Below are 21,466 nucleotides of genomic sequence, written 5' to 3' on the forward strand. Positions count from 1 at the left end.
TGAATTAAAAACGTAAATATTAATTGTATTTCGCGTTATAAACCGGCAGGGAGCACTAGTGACATGGAAACTTCACTCTAACTGTAGAATGAATGTGTTAGTTCAACGTTGCTGAGAACACAAAACGCAAAAGACTCTAAAAAGGAGGAACCTGGTATTGTACTTTTTGTTTTCTATATTCACCCCGTTCGGTTTTATTTTAGTTGTGCATTTTGCTACAAACCAGTAGGGAGCACTAAAGACATATAGTAACCGTAGATCGTGTGAAAACCTAAACTAAAAGTAGTATTTCCCAACCTTATTTGAGCCAAGTCACGCCACTAAACAAAAATGTCAGAAAATATATATGCAGTACTGTACTGAAATAATGAGGGCCTCATATTTGATTTCTCAATGTGAAATCGTGGCCTGTTTAGTTGAACACAAAGCTGTTGTATATGCTTCCGCCATCCTGTGTGGAAGAGCATTTAAGTGTTTTGCCTTTCACGATATGCCCCTGGTATGGATATATGAACAAAGATACATTATTTCTACTTAATAAATCATAATTTCCTGACCAATTAAGTCTAATTGGATAATAAAACAGTGGTTGGGATGATTGAACTAACGTAGTAGAAATCATCGTGTATATGAAATATGCTCAACCACATTTTAAAATGCTAGTTCAAACCATATAATTTGCTAACATTATTAATTTGGAGGAAATTTATACCTTGAAGAGTACTGTGAAATTACTCATTTGTAATTTTAGGCCTTGAAGAGTCCTGTGAAATCAAAAAACAACAAAAAATAAGCCTGAGAACTTGTTACTAACAAAGTACATCTTCACACATATTTTTTTATTTTGGTCTTCTTCCAGGTGCCTCCAGGCGTGAGGATGTTGCTTAAGAAGTTTCCTGCCATCTGAGCGCAGCAAGTGGCCTCCGGCCTCTACAGATGTCCGAGTGAAAAGGACAAACAAAGCACAGGTGTGCATCCACACAAATACATGCACACATCCACTACAAAAGGTTAGGGATATTGGGCTTTCCGGTGAAATGTCACGATTGGTGAATTTAATTTGGTCCTCAAAACTTTTTTTTTTTAATGCATGTCCAATTGTTCAGTGGTTCAGTACTTTTATTTTCACAAATTGCTGTTCTCCGTCAAGGGAATGGCAAGTTGCGTGGAAAGTATTTGGACGTGCAGTCTAGAGAAGGTCACCTCTTAGGGTTTTAGTGCATTGTAGTTTAATCCTAAAATATCACCCGAAAGGCCAGTATCCCTAATGTTGTGTACGCGCACACGCACGTATATGGCATCTAACACCCTGGCGCCTTAAAATAAGTAATTTGCCAAATACAGCGCAACCGAAAACAGAGATGCTTGCCTTTCCACGCCAGAACTCCGCTGGACAGTCTAATTAGAGTGGCGCCCGGGAAGAAAAAGTAGACTTTTGATTTAAAAGTTTGTGGGTTTCTTTGTTAATGAGGAGACGATGAGGAGTTTCATAAATTACTGTGACATGGAGGAGTATGGACCAGTCAGCTCTCCTTGCTCTGACTCACAAAGCACATCCCAGAGTCAAGAGTAAGAGGCCCAGCAGCCAGGTGAGTCACTCCCGGTGACCCCCTGGTGAACACTCACTAACCCCACAGTGTGAGTTCATTAACTTTCCCTTAAGCCAGAAGAACGATGACTCGTGTCTCCCTCCGAGTCATATAACCAAGGTGGCAAAAGTACTCTCACTCTGTGCTAGAGGTGAAAAACGTACAGACTCTGAAATGTACTTTTGTCTAAGTTCAATTACAGTGAAACTTCGATTTAACGGACTAAATGGGGGAAGTGGTCGTCTGTTACAGCCAATTGTCTGTGATATCGAAGTACATCGGTCACTGGTGGACGCCCGTTTTTCTGATGTTTTTTTGGGGGGACCGACTGACGGACCAACTGACTTCTGACGGACTCAAATGACGGATTGACAATTACAATTAAGTTGTCACTGACTGACGAATGACAGACCAGCAAAAATTAGTAAAATGCCCACCTCTGTCCATTACAATAGAATAATGTTTTTGTCTTCTTCTTCTTCTGTCTTCTACTTCTGTCTTCTAGCGGTTGTCATACAACCTTTGGTGAATTACTGCCACCTTCTGAAATGGAGTGTGGCGGGCTGAAAAATGCCGTTTCGCAACCTCTTAGCCCCACTCCATCCAAAAATTAAAATAGAAATGTAACACTTAACTCACAAGAACTTCTCTGTAAAACTGTCTCTGTATTCAAAACTATTATATTCATTCTTAGTCAGCCTGAGTAACTCATGATTCTCTCTGGTGCATACCTCCACCTGCCGTTCATATACAGTCAATGCAGTCCGGGTCACCTGTCTGTCTCTCGTCAGCAAAACGAGGGTCTGCCAATGATGGACTGTGAGGTCCGTTCGGACTTAACCATCTTAGTAATGATTACACAGATGGACGAAAATCTGCTTCCGTCCGTACTTAGTCCGTGTTTTTTTTTTTTTAAGTTTCCAGTCTGTTGTCTAACGCCAGCAAAATGGGCGTCCATCAGTTACGGAATGTCCACCTCTACTATTTTCTGTCCGTTGAATCCAGGGTCCGTTGATTCTGGGTCTTTTAAATTGAGGTATCATGTATATATATTCTGATTCTTGTGCACAAGACCTTCTTTTATTAACATACATGGTACTCACACGGATTAATAGCATTTCAATTAATTTCAGTAGGAAAAAATATTTGACACACCAGTAAATTGAGTTTCATGCTTGGTCACGGGATAAATGAAGGTGCGTTTGTTACTCCCCACCATTTCATACAGTGTAACATGTCTCCTGTCGAACGTATTTTACTAGTAGGTGAAAAAAATAGACTACGAAGGGACAGGAGCGGACGTGAGCACCCCACGCGAGAGTAAACGCAGACAGTGAGTGGGAGAGACGGTGTGGGAGGGAATCTGGCAAGCCGGGTAGCGGAGGAGGAAGACTGCTGTCCTCTCGGGTGCTCGATGGTCCAGCACAGAGCCTCTGGGGGGTCCTGAGAAAGTTAAACAAACATAAAGTGAGCAAGCGAACACAGAGACAGATGAAGGTTGCCGGGAATGTGAGTGACATTCCTGGGCCGCAGGCCAGTGAAGAATGAGGCCTTTAGATTGAGGGCGGTATATATTACATAGGCCTGATGTAGACCTCGTCACTATTTATTATTGTGGAGCACGGAAAACCAAAGCCGAACAGTGTTTTCTCTTGATTCCCCAGGGGCTGTTTTTCAGAGGCTTCCTCTCCTGAGCTGAAAGACAAGATAAGTTTTCCAAAGTTTACATACCGGTACTTTAGGGATCCCAACTTATCTTATCGCTGGTTATGCAATCGTAAATACTTGATCCAACAGCGCTTATCAACACATGCGTGTGTTATCCTTCTTGTTTTCAACTTTGTCAGTGAAACATTCAAAATATGTGGTACTTGTATAAACCACTGCCACTGAACTTTCACTAATTCATGACTAACTCACCTTATTAACTGAAGGTGTTATTTAGTCAGCTAGACTTTTAATTTAAAGTACACAGTGTAGTGCAGGGGTCTTACCACTCAAAGAGCTATTTCGACCCAGTTTCCACAGAAACAAAAAGAGTGGGAGCCGCAAACAATTTTTGACATCTGAAATGAAGATGTTAGCCTATATATATATATATATATATATATATATATATATATATATATATATATATATATATATATATATATATATATATATATATATATATATATATATATATATATATATATATACACATACTGTATATATATGTGTATATATATGTATATATGTTGCCTTGACCTGAATTAAAAAATACAATTGAAAAAAGCACTATTTCACTGAACAATGAAAAAAATTGCAAATTAACTGTCTGAATATTTACTTGGTTAATGGGACTTCTACTCCTGAACCTCTGCACACAGCGTCTGCAAATCAGAGCTGTAGAGAGTCATTTTCATCTTTACGCAGGACTGAAAGCTGACGTCTATTTTAAAAAAAAAAAAATCATATTTTTTTGTGTAAGCGTTCATATTGCGTTCATACACTATAAATGCGACCTTGATCTCTTGTCAGCCAATCAGAGAAGGGGTAGCAGGCACAATGAAAGGGTCAAAGCGATATGTTGAGAAATGATGAAGTTTTACTGCATGCTTTACTCTAATTTGAACACGTTTTTTGACTAGATTTTCCATAGTAATCTCTTCACACAAAAACATCCCCCAAAAAGGCACATTTTTTTCTGCCACAAAAAAAAAATCTAGTTCTGCGGAAGCCGTCATCCAATTTTCAAAATTGTTTTTCTAAGGTTGAAGTAGGTATTCCAACCAGACAAATCTTATGTTGCTATTTAAAGGGGACCCCCAAAAATAAATAAATACAATTTGAAAAAGAAGTGCCTAACCACACGTCAAAAATGAAATTTAACCAATCTTTTGATATTAGCCCTATCCGAGTTGACTTTGGACGAGAGGCGGTGTACCCTCAACTGGTCACTCGCCTAGCCTGTTGCAGGACAAACAAAAATCACAATTCCGGTAGCCTTTCTGCCACGATAGTTAATAATGGACAATTTTGACTAAAGGCGAATGAAAACTGTATTTGTTTTATACAACAGTATTTTGAAGACTGAAAAACAGACTTTTAAAAGAATGGCTCAGAGTGGAAGTTTTTTCTTTGAAAAAACATTAACTGCATCTTAAAGAAAGTTAAGGAAGTTTATGATTAATGTTTTCACAATTTAGGAAGTGTGTCATTTCCTATGTAGTGTTCTAGACACACACGTTGACTCAGGAACAGTTCATCAGTAATTTTTCTGAAAATCCTGTCTCACAACAATGGCTACCAAATAATAAACTGAATGCCGACTTAACATTTGAATTACTGGTATGTCAGATATTATTGTTGAGTCTTCCTTTCCTTGTCCTTGTCTCTCCTCTGATGAAGTAGGTCACCAGTGAGAGCTCAATTTAAGCAGTAGGGTCGCACTTTCAATGTAAACCATGTGTTTTTTTCCTCCAGTGGGCAGGACTTCAGAAACTAAATTTAGGAATTAGGAAAACATTTTATCGTCTCTTGCGCCACCCGTCCCTGTGTGCTATTACCCCCCTCTATCTCGCTGGGCATGGACTTTGGGTTGCTGGAGAAGTCTGCATTTTTAGGACCCTTTTGAGTCATAAATGAATCTATCCAGCCAACCTCCCGTTGATCAGTAAATCAACATCCTGAGCTGACACATTGTACGCTGAGCCACAGGGGAGGCACAGCACGGAAATTTCATGTAAAAGGAAAAAGAAATGTGGCGCATTACCTGCCCAAGGAGTCAGCTATGATGGCTTTCTTTTTTTTTTTTTTTAACCTTTCCACATTAAAAGCTGTTTTTTTAAAAGCCAGTTAAATAAAGGATCAGTTTATTTCACTTCCAGTCTTTATGGGGTGGATGTTGTAAGTAATATGAAGGATAATTAAAGGTGGCGCAGGCTATGAAAATAAGATGACCAATTTAAATATATAGTTTCAAATTCGGTTCACATGGGGTACATTAAGATTACAAGAGTGCTTTATTATTTATTTAATTTAATTAATTTCTACCCCCCAAAATAAAAGATTCTGAAATAAGGAAAGTAGTTGTATACGGTACAAGTTGTACCTCTACTTACGAAATTGAATGGTTCTAGAAGAAATTTCTTAAGTAGAAAATTTTGTAAGTAGGGACGTGTTTTCCATGTAAAAGCCCTAATCCGTTCCAAGCCCCCTAATATTCAGACATTAATGTTTTATAAAGCATAAAAATTTATCAAAACATGTAACAATGTTACAATTAGATTATTGCACAATAAATAAGAGTTGTGCATAATGTAGAAAGAACAGCAATTTATAGAGTAAAGAATAAAAATGATGGTCGTTTACCTTTTAATTGCTGTCCTCATCGCTTTTTGCCATCTTTGGTTCATGTTCTCTCTCAGAAGTGTTTTTTGCCTGGCGTTTTGTAAAGAACTGATTTAATAACGTGGCGACTGTCATGTTCTTTGGCGAGATCAACCAAACGCATCCCGTTTTCATACTTTTCTATTATCTCTTGTTTGTTTGTATGGCCAAAAAAACGATTTTCTTTTTTCTTTTTTTTTCTTTTCCTCATTTCTAATTCACGTCAAACTATCGGAACACCTCATGGCCCGAGGGGCGAATGACGAGGACGCGGCATAGACATATCTATCACATATATATTTATCTACCTTTCTATCTGCACACATAGACACATAGGGTAGAGGTCCCTCTTAGCCAATGGGATGCCAGGAAGATGCAAGGCTAGCCATTGGCCGAGCAGCTATGAGTATGTTGCGTTCAGGAAACTCCGGAGCTGCGATTGGCAGCCCAAACTGTATTTTTACCTTTCGTATCTTGAAATTTCTTTCGTAACAAGAGGCAATATTTTCCTGTTGAGGCGTTCCATAACTTGAAAATATTTAGAGACGTTTGTAAGTAGAGGTACCACTGTATACTGTATGTTCATGTACAGTGTGTGGGGGTGTGTGTGGGTGTGTGTGCGCGTGTGTGCGCGCGCGTGTGGGTGTGTGTGTGTGTGTGTATATCTATTTCTATCTATCTATCTATCTATTTATCCAGGCTATCTATCTATCCAGGCTGCGATCGATCGGGCACTGATAATGATCGGCTGATTTTCGTGAAAAATGACGTGATCGGCATATTCGATCAAAGCCTTTTATTGCCGATCAAAGAATCCGTTCACCCGCAGCTCGTGTGGTGTGCTGTGTGTGGTTTGCGTCTTGTAATATATGCCATGAAAAGATACTTCCCGGGGGGAGCATGTACACAAGTTTCAACACGACCAACTTAATCCGACATTCGAAGAACAAGCAATTGGAAGACTACGGTGAGTTTACAAGGCTCACTGCATTGAAGCAGCAGCAAAAGAAGGCCTGTTGTCCTGTTTAAGTTTTACAAGTGTTAAATGGAGCTCGGATGTCAGTCTTGTGTCGAAGTTGAGTCTAACAAGGGAGTTTTTCGCTCGCGTACTGCTTTTAATGACAATGTTCGAACGAGGCAAATGTATTCCAAAATGTGTTATACATGATGCGTTAATTTTTTCTCGTTGACAAATGCGCAAGATAGTTTGCCTATGCACAGGAAACCAAGTTCCTGAGTCGTTTCAATTTAGGAACTCATTGAATAGTTTATTCGAGTGAAGCCTGCATGTGACTATTTTTTCTACTTTGATTATATTCTGAACCATGCAATGTTTAGGTGGCATGTTATTTATTTGACTTTTTGCATAATTAAGTATTTTGAGACTGCTGATTCTTTTGATCTGTTAAAAACCGTGTTACTAAAAGCTGTTTTTTCAATTATCTTTGTGACTGAGTAATTGTTGTATTGTGCCAGCAACAGCTTTGTATTTCTTCATGCTTTTGAAAGTATATATAGATTTTTGTCAAAATTACGGCAATAATATGGCTGAGTTTTTTTCCAGATATTATTGCATAATAGCAGTCACCATAAATAAATGGAAAAATATACAGGTATGTGATCGGAATCGGTATCGGCCGATCTACAGATAGATAGGAGTCAAAAGTTTGGAATCACCTTCAAATTCAATGGCTTCAAACACATTAAGAGGGAATGAAATTCAACCCTTATCTCTTGATAATGCACAGCTGTAAACTGAAATTCATTCCAAGTCATAAAGCAACATCCACATCATAAAGCTGACTGACAAAATACCCAATATGTGCAAAGCAGGGCAAAAGGTGCCAACTTTGAAGAATCTGTCTATAAAACATTCTGTTTTGATTAAAATTTTTTATGTTTAACAAATAATTCCATCAATATTTCTTCATAATTTCGATGACTTCAGTATTAAACTACAATTGAGGACATTTTTGAATAATGAAAAAACACTCAATTAGAGATCAGAGGGCGTTTCCTAAAGTGTTTTAAGATACGAGCGTGGTCATGGAACAAATTAAACTTGTATCTCCAGTCGCCCCTGTGCTTAAAGCCTGCTTAAATATAAGAAAAACTATGATCCCAAGAGTCTGATGTCATTCCAAACTCAATTTACATATTCATCCTTTTTAATAAATGCAGATCCATAATCTTGAAAAACTCAAATAGGTGAATTTGTGAATATGCGGGGGATTACCGTATTCCCTTTCACTCAGCTACCGCCAAACTTCTTTTTACACTTCTGATACTATATGCGAAGACAGCACATTTGCAGATTGATTTCAAACACCCCCCAAAAAAGAAAAAAAAAAACACCACCCTTTTTGTGCTGCTGTTTGTTCACCCAGAACAGAGATCCGGGGAAAAGTGTAACATTATAGGCCGTGCGAAAGGGGTTTATGAGTCACCCAGCACCCCTTTCCTCATAGAGTGGCCTTGTTAAAGAAAAAGGTAGAAAGTGGCAGATAATTAAAACAAATACAAAGTAATTGCTCCGGGAAGTGAAAGCGGCCCAGATTCCTCATAAATTAAATTAGGATGGAAAACAATTCTGCCGAATGAGCTCAGCTGCAAGTCTGAGCCTGTGGTTATTAGCATAATCAACCACTTTATATTTCCAACCATTTTTATTTTACGTTTGCTTTTTAGTACGTCTATGTCATCTCTCAGGATTTTTTTTCTTCTCCTCACTTCCTCCTCTCCTTCCTTCCCGGTCACATTCTCACAGACCTCATGCCACTCCTCCGCTCCGTCTCATTCTCATCGCAAGCTTTTCGAGTGTGTACAACAATTACGCATGAGGACGCAATACGTGAGAAGGAGCTTGGTGTTTTTTTCGAGTGAGATTGAGGGAAGGAGGCATATGAACCCCCATCCTAGTTGATTTCACACTCGTTTAAAAAAAGCTGTACTCAATTTGAAGTAATTATAATTTTCTCTTACTAGAAAATAACTGTGTTGGATCAAAATCTTGACCCAACATGCTGAATCAAATCCTCAGCCCAATGCACTGGGTATTAATAACGCAGCATTGGTTCAAGCTTTTTTGAACCCATTGCTAGGTTCGCTGTTTCATCCAATTTGGATTCTTTTTAACATGATATCAAATCCAGTATGGAGCCTGTTTTAAACTGAGTGACATCTCTACAGAACAGTGATTCCGAACCAATCTTTGTTTATCTGATGGGCAGAACAATTATATTCTCTTCCACTGGATGTACCAGTAGTACAATGAGTACAGAATATCCACCAATTGCCATTCATACAACAGAGTAATAGCTTTGTGTTTAACTAAACAGACACGTATTTATCACTGAGTCAAATTTATGAGAAAATTGAGATGAAATCATTGGACGTCACAAGACCAAACCCAGAAAACAGCTGAGCTGTGACGTTTGCAATCAAGCCCAAGGGCAAATTCCAACTTCCACGGTTGATGACAGACGACTTTAGATCTCATACATTCATTTTATACTTTTAAACATTTAAGTCGGCCTACAGGAGTTGAAATGGCATTTCTAATTTTACTACTGCATAAGTACAGCGTGTGAGGGCTTTTGTCACCTCTATTATTCTCCATTTTAAAAGCCAGTTTGTCAACAACAAATTGAGTTATTTAAAACCTCAATCAGTATTAACAGTTGTTTTAATGAGGACTCATAAACACGACCTAAAAGTTCAAAAGCCTCATGATGTTCGTTGTGACACATTTAAGACTTTCTTGCATCCGTCACCATGGAGCCGTGCTTTTTGCGAGGGGTTGTTGAAACAGCTCACTTTGAGTCAGACAGGGTGGTTGTGTGTTTGCTTGCCACCACGCTGCATACTCGTACCAAAGTGCCAGACGGCGACCAGTTAGCAACAGAGCTCATAAAACAAGCGAGAATCCCCCGGGATTACCGTTCAAAGCGACAGTGGCGCGCCGACGGGGCCTCCGTGAGGCTTTCATCTGCCCGTGCGGTCGGCGTTTTCGCACCAGAGGTGACGGCGTGTTGTTGTAGCGGGTTTGTTTTACTCCCAATGGGCTTGAGCACTGCACACATGGGCTAAGCTTTCCCACAGAGAGGACCCCTATTATCATGAGTGAGTCTGGGGTGTGGGTCCACAACACTACTATACCGTATTTTTTCGGACTATAAGGCACCCTGTTTTCCATAGTTTGGCTGGTCCTGCGACTACTCGGGTGCGACATGTATAAATTAAAAATAGAGGTTGGACTGGCATCCAAAGTCCCCGTTCCTTATTTATGTTGACTTTCTGTGCATTAACGCCATCTTCTTTCTACCTCTCTTTGCCCATACCCCAAAAATACATATTACCTTCAGATAATATGCTAGCATTGCTACTTTAAAGGGCCTCAATGTCAGCTGTGAGTGCACGCACGTCACGGTGCGAAAGGCAGAAGCGCGAAGAAGGGAAAAGAAGGAGAGCAAGAAAAAAAACCAGAACTGTTAGCTGATGTGTGGACCGGGGCTCCAGGCTGGTGTGGTCGCGTTAGAGTCCCTTGTTGTGGCGCGGAAAGGCCCTGCGAAATGAGATATGTGCCATGCACCGTAGTCTTTAAGGGGATATATTTTTGTGGCTCAAACATTCTTCTTTGTAATGTGTCAAATTGAAAAGACATTTACATTCACTTTACAGACACTTGAATTGGACCAAAGCTAGGTATTGGTATTTTTGCTTGAGTGGAGCACTGGTCTCCATATGTCAAGTAGGTTAGCGTTTTGATTAAAATGATATGCTGCATTATTTTTCAGTCACCCAAAACAATTGTAGAATACCACAGTTTGCCATTTAACTGTAAAACTGAACACTGATTGCATTTAAAGTTCCTGTTAAATCAAACTACTGCAATTCACGACAAACACTAGCCACCAGCTAGCTCGCAAGCTAACCGGGGTTGCTCTCGGCCGACGGACAGCCAGCAGGCTCATGTGGGGTATCACCTCCTTGCTTGGTGTTGGTGTCTGTGTGTGGGTCCACATAATAGAGACCATTCAGGGAAAGTCAACTGTTTATTAAACACTATGGCACACATTCTCAAGTCCGTTGTGTGAACAAGAGCCTAAACTACACACAAAGAAAATACAGTATGTTTTTACAAATAAATAGCCATGTTTGTATGCCATGTGTATACCAGCTGTGAGGCTCAAATGCAGCTTCTGAAAATATCCAGTTTCACACTGACAAACCATCCAGGATGTTGTGGTGGGGGGTGTTTCCTCTTCCTGTTGCTGTTACTGTTGGACTTTCCTGTCAGTTAGTATTAACTACTAATAGAGCTTTGGGCGCCTTCCAGACCCTCCTAAAAGATACTTCTTTTTTCTTCTTCTTTAATCTCCACTTTGGATTCCTCCCAGTGAAGTAGATCACATTCTGTACACTTGGGTGGCCAGCGAGGAGATGAGACAGAAGGTAAATGAAGAGAACACGTGTTCATCACATGCAACATAATTGTCTTCTTGGTCATCTCAAATACATCTCATTCAGGAGGTTTCTGAAGCTAGTTGGAAAGATGAGCTGTTTGTTGTCCACGTGGCGGCCTAGGATTAGTGTGATGTTCAATAAAGTGCCTTCATTTTATTACACTGTCTACTACGATGCTAGACTAGTGGTTAGCAAAATATGGCCTGCGTGCTACATTTTTTGTCCATTCTTTAATCCAACCCACGCATTTACATTTTCAAGAGTGCTGTGACATTTGTTACTTTCATTTAGCATTTTTTTCCCTCAAAATTGATTAATTATATTTTGGCCATTACAGTAATTCTTTGTAAGCTTCATGCATATACTGTTATACCATCATACAGTATATGCATGTGAGGTGCAGTTATCATTTTTGTCCAGTTGGGGTTGCCATCTTCATGTACTACGCTGTAGTATGTATGATGTTGAATGTATGTGTTTGCCTTTAGAGGGCGGGCCTGGCCTATTGAGTAATGTAGAAGTGATTGAATAGGGATATAAAGTTGTTAACTGGCTTTAGTGTTAGCCACTGTGAGTGCAGAGTGACGGCGTCAGTTGAGGTCATTGGCAGGTTATCTTAGAATGTGCTTGTGTTTACTGTTTTGTTACCGTTTGTTCAATTAAGCAGTTGAAAGAGCACCAGCGGTTATTTCCCTCCCCCCCTCAAGCCTAACCACTTGTTATGGATTAATATTCTTTCAGACAAGTAGTGGTAGGTTATATTTAGTTGGCTAACAATGTCCCACGTCACATAAGTTTGAAATCAACTGTTTGTTACAGCTCTAGCTGTTATGAAACGCGCTATGTAGATAAAATTGTATTGTATTGTATTGTATTGTTCTAAAAGTGCATGGTTTAAACTCTCCAAGATGGCTCAAGTCTTTTATGTCCCTCATGAAGACTCTCAGCGATCTCACACAAGCGGGGAAGCTGCAGGAGATGATGTGGATGAGTTTTTCATCAGATACCACTGCTGACTGTGTAAACTCAACTGTCGCCACTCCTCCCAATAATTTACACATGAGCGCCACAGTGCTGCCCTTCAGCGTTACCAAGATGGCTGTCAATTGGTGGGGTTGCACTTGTACTAAATGCCAAACATCATCTTGAATTAACTTGACCACATCGTTAGACAGATTAGCGTTGTTGTTTGATTCAATGCGGGGATGGGCGGGGGTTTGGTCTCTAGGGCCACATTTGGCTTCTAAAACCCCTAGACCAGCCAGACCATTCATAGATGAGAGGGGAAGAAAACGAGCTAAATTTGCAGTGCCTAGCAAATTTATTAGACCGCCACTCAATGCAAAGTTTATGAGACAGCTGCCCTAAATTAACAGCAGTGGTAATTACCCAAATAATTTTTACGTTTCATAATACAATACACCAGTGTGTAGAAGCTCTTTAATCAAGATGATTTACCGCTATATAGTGAGTAATCCATCATACAAGTATGGTCAATGCTCATGTTGGAGCAAGGACAAATTAAATTTTGAATGATTCCATCCATCCATCCAATATCTACCGATTATCCGGGGTGAATTGAATGATTGAGTAACTCAAAAGGTCAAGAACGGATTTAGTGTGACACAGAATTTAGCACTGACACTAATACATCCAAGTCACTGATGGTAAAGATGTTGACTTGCCTGACTTCCATGCAAGCAGCATGGGTTCAGTTCCCATTTGGTGGTAGTGTGAATGCGAATGGTTGTACTGTGTGTCTACTGTGTACGTGCCTTGTGATTGGCTGGCGACGGGTCCAGGTGCTCTACCGGTCTCCCAAAAAGTCATTTGGGATAGGTTACAGCTCACGTGTGACCCAAATGAGGACAAGCGTTGTAGAAAATGGATAGATGATAACAGTTTTCCCTTCATCACTTAACAAAAAATATACATACCGTAGATGTTTTTCTTCCAATACATGGTGGTATCAAGATATGATTGTAATCATTGGCAAATTGTCATGATGATATTTTGAGTTACTCTGCTTTTCTCACCACTATTGTGTACCTGTAAAGTGAGTGTTTGAAGTGTGCGATCAAGACTTTATGGAATAGTGCAAAGAGGAAACACAGACTAAACACTTAATTTCCCCTCGTGGCGGTCCGATCACAGGAAGTGGGCGTAGATGGATGACTCAGCGTACTTTGACCTCCCTCGCCCACGACAACACCCTGACACCCCCGCCCTCTCTAATTAGTTTGTTTTTTTCACCCTGTCTGAGCCTCTCGATGCGCGTCCTCAGAGGAGAGCGTGTCCCGGGATTTTGACGGTGATGACTCATGCTGACGTCCCCCTCCGCCCTGCCTTCTCAGACACTTTCTCTTGCAGAGTGGAGGACAGGGGTTCTCAAATCCCCTTTTAATGCAAATTTAATATAACTACCATGTGTACCCCTAAATGGCAGAGGAGTTTAAAACCTACCAAAATGGGTGTAACGGTTCACAAAAGTCACGGTTCGGTACGTACCTCGGTATGGGGGTCACGGTTCGGTACGGGTTCGGTACAGCAATAAGTCTCAAGTGCATAAGGCTAGGTTTTGTTTTTTGTTTTTTTACTTTTAACAGAGAGCAAGTTACAATTCAATTTTCTATACACCAAAAAACATTCCCTGTTATAAAAGCACAAAATAGAATAAAAACTTGCGCATTATGGTTGTTCATTAATAATAATAACAATAATAAGTAAACACAGGAAACACACCTTTCTTGTATGGATAGAATGAGGTTGCAGATAAAGTCAGGTAGCACTTGCCTACAAGTAACTTTTAACTTCATTCTAAGAGTTAGGGCGCAGCAGAATACAGCTCATGCTCCACCACGGCTCTTGTGTGATTGTATAGAACAGGGAGGGCGGTCTTGCTAATATGCGCCCGGGGTGGGACATTGTAACGGGGCTCCAGCAAAATCCTTTAATAAACATTTGAAGCTCCTCGACTAAAGCATATATGTATATATGACGATTGCTTCAGTTTTTACGAATATCGTTGGCTCTGTCTGCTTTCATTTCTCCAGGCTGCTTAAAAATACCAGGGATAAGTTGTTGGTGTTGAGCGCGTTTCTTTTTTTTCTACCCCCGGTAACTCTATTGAGGTGATGTTAGCATTTTTGAAGTGTTCCCTGCAACATACCGAACGGAGGTACAACAACGCCGACACACAGCTTTTCAACGCCCCCCAAATTCCTACTTTCCACACATTCAACTCATTCAGGCTAAAAAAAAACACAAAAAGTCAACTATTCACCATTCATTTCCATTGGAACGTTCAACTTTTCACATTTACACCTTCCCAATTTCCACAAATTCAAGTCATTCAACTCATTCAACTCACATTCAGCTTTTCAACACCCCCAAAATTCCTATTTCCCACACATTCAACTCATTCACACTTAAAAAACCCACAAAAATTCACCATTCATTTCTAGTGGACCATTGTTGTTGCCCCTTGGGCTCCCCAGTGCGGCGGGCATCTTGGGCAGGGACATTAGCTAGACTGGGGAAACTCACCCCGACGTCTTCCCAGTGCGGCGGCCATCTTGGGCAGGGACATTAGCTAGACTGGGAATACTCACCCCGAGGTCTCCCCAGTGCGGCGGCCATCTTGGGCAGGGACATTAGCTAGACTGGGAATACTCACCCCAAGGTCTCCCCAGTGCGGCGGTCATCTTGGGCATGTTGTTCAAAAATATTGGTACACCCCGATTTTTCATCCCCATGTGTCCCTAATGAAGCGACCATGTTGTTCAGAAGTATTGGGATACCTCGATTTTTCATCCCCAGGTGTCCCTAATGAAGAGGCCATGTTGTTCAAAAGTATTGGGACACCCCGATTTTTCATCCCCAGGTTCCTTCCTTCCCGATATTCCTTGTTTCCTTCCTTCCTTGCTTCCTAGTGTCCTGTTTTCCTCATTTCTTCACCTCATCCTTTCTACTATTTTGTTTTCTTTCTTGCTTGTTTTCCTTGATGTATTTGTTCCTTGCTTCCTCCCTTCCTTTGATTCCATGATTCTTTGTTTTCCTTCTTTTCTCACCTGACTTCCTTCTTTCATTGTTTCCTTACTTCCTCTTTTCTTGTTTCCCTTCTGTTTTTCAAGTCATTCTATTTTATTCAACATCATTCCAACGCATTCCACGGTTTTCATTCAGCTTCCTTCGCCTTCACATGCAATTTCTCTAGAAATTCCATTCTCTAGTACTATATATACAATACACTATATTAAAGGCTGATTTGTATAGTGCAGACGGCTCCTCTAGTGCCATGCTTTCTCCCGCACTCACCATTTTTCTTCTACTATCCATTTGTTTTGGTCTATTTCTTCTTAAAACAACAAATGTGGCGGTCGCTTGGTCTCAGCAGGTCTCAGCAGGCGATGACTTTTTTTTTTCCCTTCATCAGACGTATTTGTTGTATGACTGCGTGTACCAAACCGTGAAGCCCGTCCGAATGCAAAACTATATATATATATATATATATATATATATATATATATATATATATATATATATATATATATATATATATATATATATATACATACAGTGTTGGGGGTAACGCGTTACAAAAGTAACGCAGTACAGTAATATATTACATTTAGGCAGTAACGACGTAATGTAACTTGTTACTCCGATTTTTTTTGTAATATTATTACAGTTACTGAGTCTGGTAACGCGTTACAAATTTCGGGCCCATAATACACATGTTGACATCTGTAATTTACATTTAACAAGTAGGTCTGTTCACAACATCACTTGATCGTAACTTATTACCTCCAGCAGTACTTAATAAACAATTCCTGTCGCTCTTGGAGCTTCACGTAACAACGTGAGTGTACGAGTCAACTCTCTTCTAAGGAATTCGATTGTCTTCAAATCATTGACAACACCTAAGAGGGCTGAGAAGTTATTGTTTGTGACAATAATCACTGTCACGGTTTCATAAAATAAAATGCAAATCATAGACACAAAATACAAGCAGGAACAAACCTAAGTAAAACGAAGCGAATAAACTGCAAAAAAATAAGTCACTGTGCTTTTTACATATGACTTAATGAACTTAGTGCCATCAATTGCCTTATGTAAAACGTAGTGATTCTGATTGGCTGTTCACAATCAAAATGCAAATCATCTGCCGGTGACCAATGACGTCACGCGACGGCACCATCAATCGGACAAACTACAATAGACGCCATTATTAGTCTGATGCGCTCGTATCTTATTTACCTCTTTTTTTTCAAAATCACCTCGAAACTTTGTCTCCTGTAGTAAAAGAAAATTAGAACCAACTGAACTTTCAATTATTATAAATAGAAAAAATAATAATGAAAAAGGAAAAAGCATTTAGTCAGGTCAGTTTTGACTTCAATACATATTTTTGGTTTTATTACACATGCCCTGTCTGTGTGTTTCTATCTATCGATCTATCTATCTATCTTGTTAGACCAATTATCGATTATATGTTATGCATCACTATTATTTGTGTGTAAATGGCAAATGGACTGTCACTTGTATAGCGCATTTCTAACTTTGGTACTCAAAGCGCTTCACACTGTACCTCATCTACCTCCTGATGACGCAGCATCGGGAGTAACTGGGGGTTCAGTATCTTGCTCAAGGATACTTCAACATGGTCACAATGGCCGGGAATTGAACCCACAACCTGCCGCTTGGGAAAGGACCACTCTACCACTGAGCCATGCCGCCCCCAGTGTGTAAATTAATTTGAGAATAATGATAATTTCATTTGTGGTTTACTGTCTGATTATTTATTTACTGGACAAAATATCAGTTCAAGTATTTATATTTAAAAAATAAATCTTATTGATACAAATATTGATCAAAGGTTGTGATGTCCCACCACACCATAGAGTCGAAACATTTAATATTATAGACCACACTATATAGTTAAATATGCTCATAAGTTAACTTTACCAGCTAGAGTATGGCAGCAAATTTTGCATTTTCCATTTAAGGTCTTGAAATCATTATTGAATAAATTAATCCCCGATTTTTGAAAAAGTAACTTAAAAGTAACTTAAACTTGAGTAACGCATTACTCTACAAATAGAGTAATATTGTAAAGCAACTTATTACTTTCACATGCAAGTAAATAGTAATATGTAATATATTACATTTTGGAAGTTACTTGCCCAACACTGTGTATATATATATATATATATATATATATATATATATATATATATATCCATCCTGTTGCGACCCCTTTGAGCATGGTCTGCTCAGGTGTATCCCGACTGTATGTTATAATTTTTGTGGGGGTAGATTTAGACATTGAGACACACACACATGCAGCTTCAAAGGGTAGTGTGTCATAAACAGAGGGACAGGAAGTACTGGTTTTCATTTGGGAATTCAGAGCCAGCAGGAAAGAGAGGGTGAAGGGGAGGTGGGTGAAGAAAACCCTGCCTATTCGTGGTTCGCTATTCATGCCCAAAAACTCACCTACTGGTGCTTTTTGTGCTCTTTCTGTAACACCATACAATGCCACAAGATGGCACCAACGTAATGGCTAGTAGGAAAGTAGTATTGGTGTCAAAGAACTATGTTAAAATGATATATTTTGAGTAGGGCTTTCCCGACTAGTTGACATAGTCGACGTCACCGATGACATAAATACGTCGGCCCGCACAACATACCGTCGACGACGAGTGTCGATGACGTTTAATACGTCGGCACGCACTTACCGTCGAGTGTCGATGATATAAAGACGTCAACACGTGCATACCGTCAGTTGTAAACAAGTGCGCACAGCAGAAAAGAAAGGAGAACAGCAGAAATGGCGGCGCACCACGAAGCAGCTGAACAGCGGACAAGAAAGTCCAAAGTATGGACATATAAGTATGGTGGTCTGTAGCCTTTGTAAAGTCGAGTTGGTGTAAAGCCGAGTGATGAACGAACACCTGAAGTGAGGTCACCCAGGTGCTGCTGGAAGACGACGGAAAGCAAAAATCTGGAGGATCGTAAGTTCATCTAATTAACTACTAATACTTAAGTTGCTGTTATGTGCAACGTATTATTAACGTGCATCGTTAGGTTTCATTTCTTGAAGCAGCGGGTTGCAGTCAAAATGACATTGCAGTGCATAATGGGGCTGACGTTAGCTATTTCACTCCAGTCAAATTGCGTTGGTGCTTGCAGGTAACGTAACTGGTTCCGTTGCTTTATGTAGCCACAAACGGTAACACGCGACATCTGTTTATATATCGCAACCGCTGCTGCCCCGGTCTCACCGTCTCTGTGTGCAGCACAGCATGCCCATTGTATTTAGGATGATGTTCTGCTCCCGCTGCTTGGCCTGCTTACCATAGTCCGTGACTGCACACCAGAAAGTGCATCTCAACTCACACAAAGTATCCTGTCCTAATGATTGTCAAGGACATGATGTCCATTGCATTTGTGGAGGGTGCTCCTCATTGGACTCTATTTAAGAGTTATTTATTTTTTAGTTATATTTGGACTGCTTAAAATGAGCTCGCACATTGTTTCACTGTAATGCATAGACAGAGAAATACCTCATTCATGTTCACAAGTCATGATGCTTGCCTAAAAGAAATGTGAGTGTTCATTCAATTTCAAAAGTTTGTTTTTTTACATTAATAAACAGATTTTTAAAAAAGTGTTCTGAAGTGGTTTTGTAAATTAATAATCGTTAACCCAAAAATTGCTGGATTAATTAAAAAAAAAAAAAAGTATTGTTAAACTAATCAACTAATCGGAAAAATAGTCGATAAGGCAGAAGAATAATCGTTTGGGACAACCCTAATTTTTGATGTTTTAAGATATTTGTCTATCCACGCATGCTAGTGAAATTGAAAAATGAAGCTAAATGATCACTGATAAATGATTTCCAACAAAATGTCTTGAGTGGACCTGTCACTCTGTGAGGATTTGTTCCAGATTTGTGGATCTTTAAATCTTAAGGATGCTTCTCCCTGTGAATTGTTTTGCCTGTTGCCCCAGTTACCAGTAGGGACGCTACCAAGTTCAGACTCGTGTCCATACATCATCATCAATCACTGCGAGCCTCATCGGACATCTGCTCACCCTTTCAGTCAGTTTCCAGTTTTGGACCTCTGAGAGTGGAGAGGGGGGCCGCGGTGGGCCGCAATGAAAAGATGGAAGGAACTGAGGGGCGGGGGAGTGGGAATGTGAGGATCCAGATGTAATTGGTACCTACCCTTTTTTAGCAAACATTTCTCTCTAGCCTGAGTGAGTCAGAGCAGTTTGTTTTATAAGCACTCAGGAATACTTTCCCTTTGTACTTTTCTCTTTGAAGAGTTTCTCTTCAGTGTTTTAAACCCTGGTGAGCGCTGACAATGATGATGAAGACGAGGAAAATCCTTGGACAGGAACATTAAACCCGTATGCGAAGTGTCTCAAAAGCACATCTGTGTGTGGTCTTTGAGTTGTATCTCGCCCTCATTGGCGTTTGCTGCCCCCATCGGCCGCCGGGATGATAAGTCACAATGATCTTGAGTGCGTGTCTTCAAAGAGCTGCCAAGCTTTTGGACACAGATGTTTGAGAGAAAATTCAAAAGAATAGAAATGCGATGAGGCTGTCAAAAAGACACCATGATAAGCATCTGGAGGTAAACTGCAGGTGTGAGCAGAGTGAAGGGGGCGTGGGGGGTTTGACAAGACAGATGGATGAGGGACAACCCCTACTTCTCTTGTTAGTCAGCCACATCAAGGACAGATATGACAATAAAAAAAGCTCAACAAAAAAAAATACACACACCTGCCACAATATTTGCAATACATGGACAATCTCGTCTGACCCAATACAAGAGATGCATGGCAATTCTCTGTCAGTCTTCTCCTGACCACTTGGGAATGTTGCTCAATGCTACCTGTCAGAAGATGGACAACGCTTCGCTGCACTTCCTCAATGGCCGATGCCTTTTTTTCATCTCAGGCATGGTGTACACAGGCTGGAATGATTAAATCAATCGGTCTCAAAAATCTCTCAGCGGGCCTAATTCAATAATCTGCTGGTTTAGCATACGTTGCATTGCTTGGGGTCTGCAGCTCATGATTTCGCCCAACATGGCACTGCCCTTACGTTCCATTTAACTCTGCAATATTAATCCGTGGCATGTGTCCAGACTGAAAGGTATACATAGGTTTTATTTTTTATTTATTTGGCGGCGTGTCAGGAGTGCGGCACCTGCGTGTGATGTGGTACCGGTAAATCCGTTCTCCACACCGTTTGGCTGGTGTATCGGTTTATTTTCTTAAAATCGTTTTATTATGTTTTTATATACAATACAGCGCTTCTTTTCTTTACTAAAATCGTAACAAAAAATAGAGTCGTTTTTTTTAGGAGTCGATTAGATATAGATTAAATTGAGCGAAAAGCTTGGTCAGAGTGAATTCACTTTACTAGACTAGACTCACGAATTGGTGAAGAGCTGAGGAATGGTGAATAGTGAAGCGCCAAGAGATTGGAATTCAATGTACTGTACAGTATTTATATTAATGAGTACTGTAGATATTGTTTGGTCCTATTGTAAGTTGGCCAATTGACAATATTATTACTTTAACTATTGTTTTTATTGTATTGTTTTGCCAAGTTACATGTCATGAAGATACAATAGAAACAGCTCAGCCAACTGAAATCGAAACAAGCTCAAAGCATTTGGCATGTTTGATGCCGCGGGTTTTTTTTAAATTCTTTTGTATTTTTTTATACACACTGGCCACCTGTAGCATCAATAGCCACAGGCATCACTACATCAAAGTGTGTTTTTAAGATCGCACGCAAGCAGGAGTTTCTCTGCAATGTTTAATGAATGACTTCTGCCTATAATGCAAATGTCATCGACTTGTTTGTGAGTCAGAAGGCCAAGAATAGCATCCTGTGAGGCCTGCACTATGTCAAATCGGTGCACATGTTGCGTGATTAGCTTTGCACACACAACAGGTAAAAACGTGCTAGGCCGTGTTCCATTTTAGTTCCAGCCGATGAGAGAGCAGAAAGTGTA

General features: G+C 40.0%; 1 protein-coding gene across 3 annotated transcripts in view; it reads left to right on the top strand.

Annotated features, from left to right (window-relative positions):
• LOC147145197 (cyclin-dependent kinase-like 1) overlaps window positions 1-21,466 on the top strand; it is a 56,593-nt gene that overhangs the window by 680 nt on the left and 34,447 nt on the right. For 2 of the 3 annotated variants that reach the window (XM_086035313.1, XM_086035312.1), the window contains exon 2: window positions 860-968. The gene's annotated coding sequence lies outside the window, so the exon portion shown is untranslated. Of the gene's footprint in view, window positions 1-89; window positions 155-859; window positions 969-21,466 lie in introns of those variants that run through there. The other variant, XM_086035311.1, reaches the window with a different exon arrangement.

This window comes from Filicampus tigris, chromosome 7 (genome assembly GCF_054856515.1).
Source record: "Filicampus tigris isolate MCC_2025a chromosome 7, RoL_Ftig_1.0, whole genome shotgun sequence".
Taxonomy (NCBI): domain Eukaryota; kingdom Metazoa; phylum Chordata; class Actinopteri; order Syngnathiformes; family Syngnathidae; genus Filicampus; species Filicampus tigris.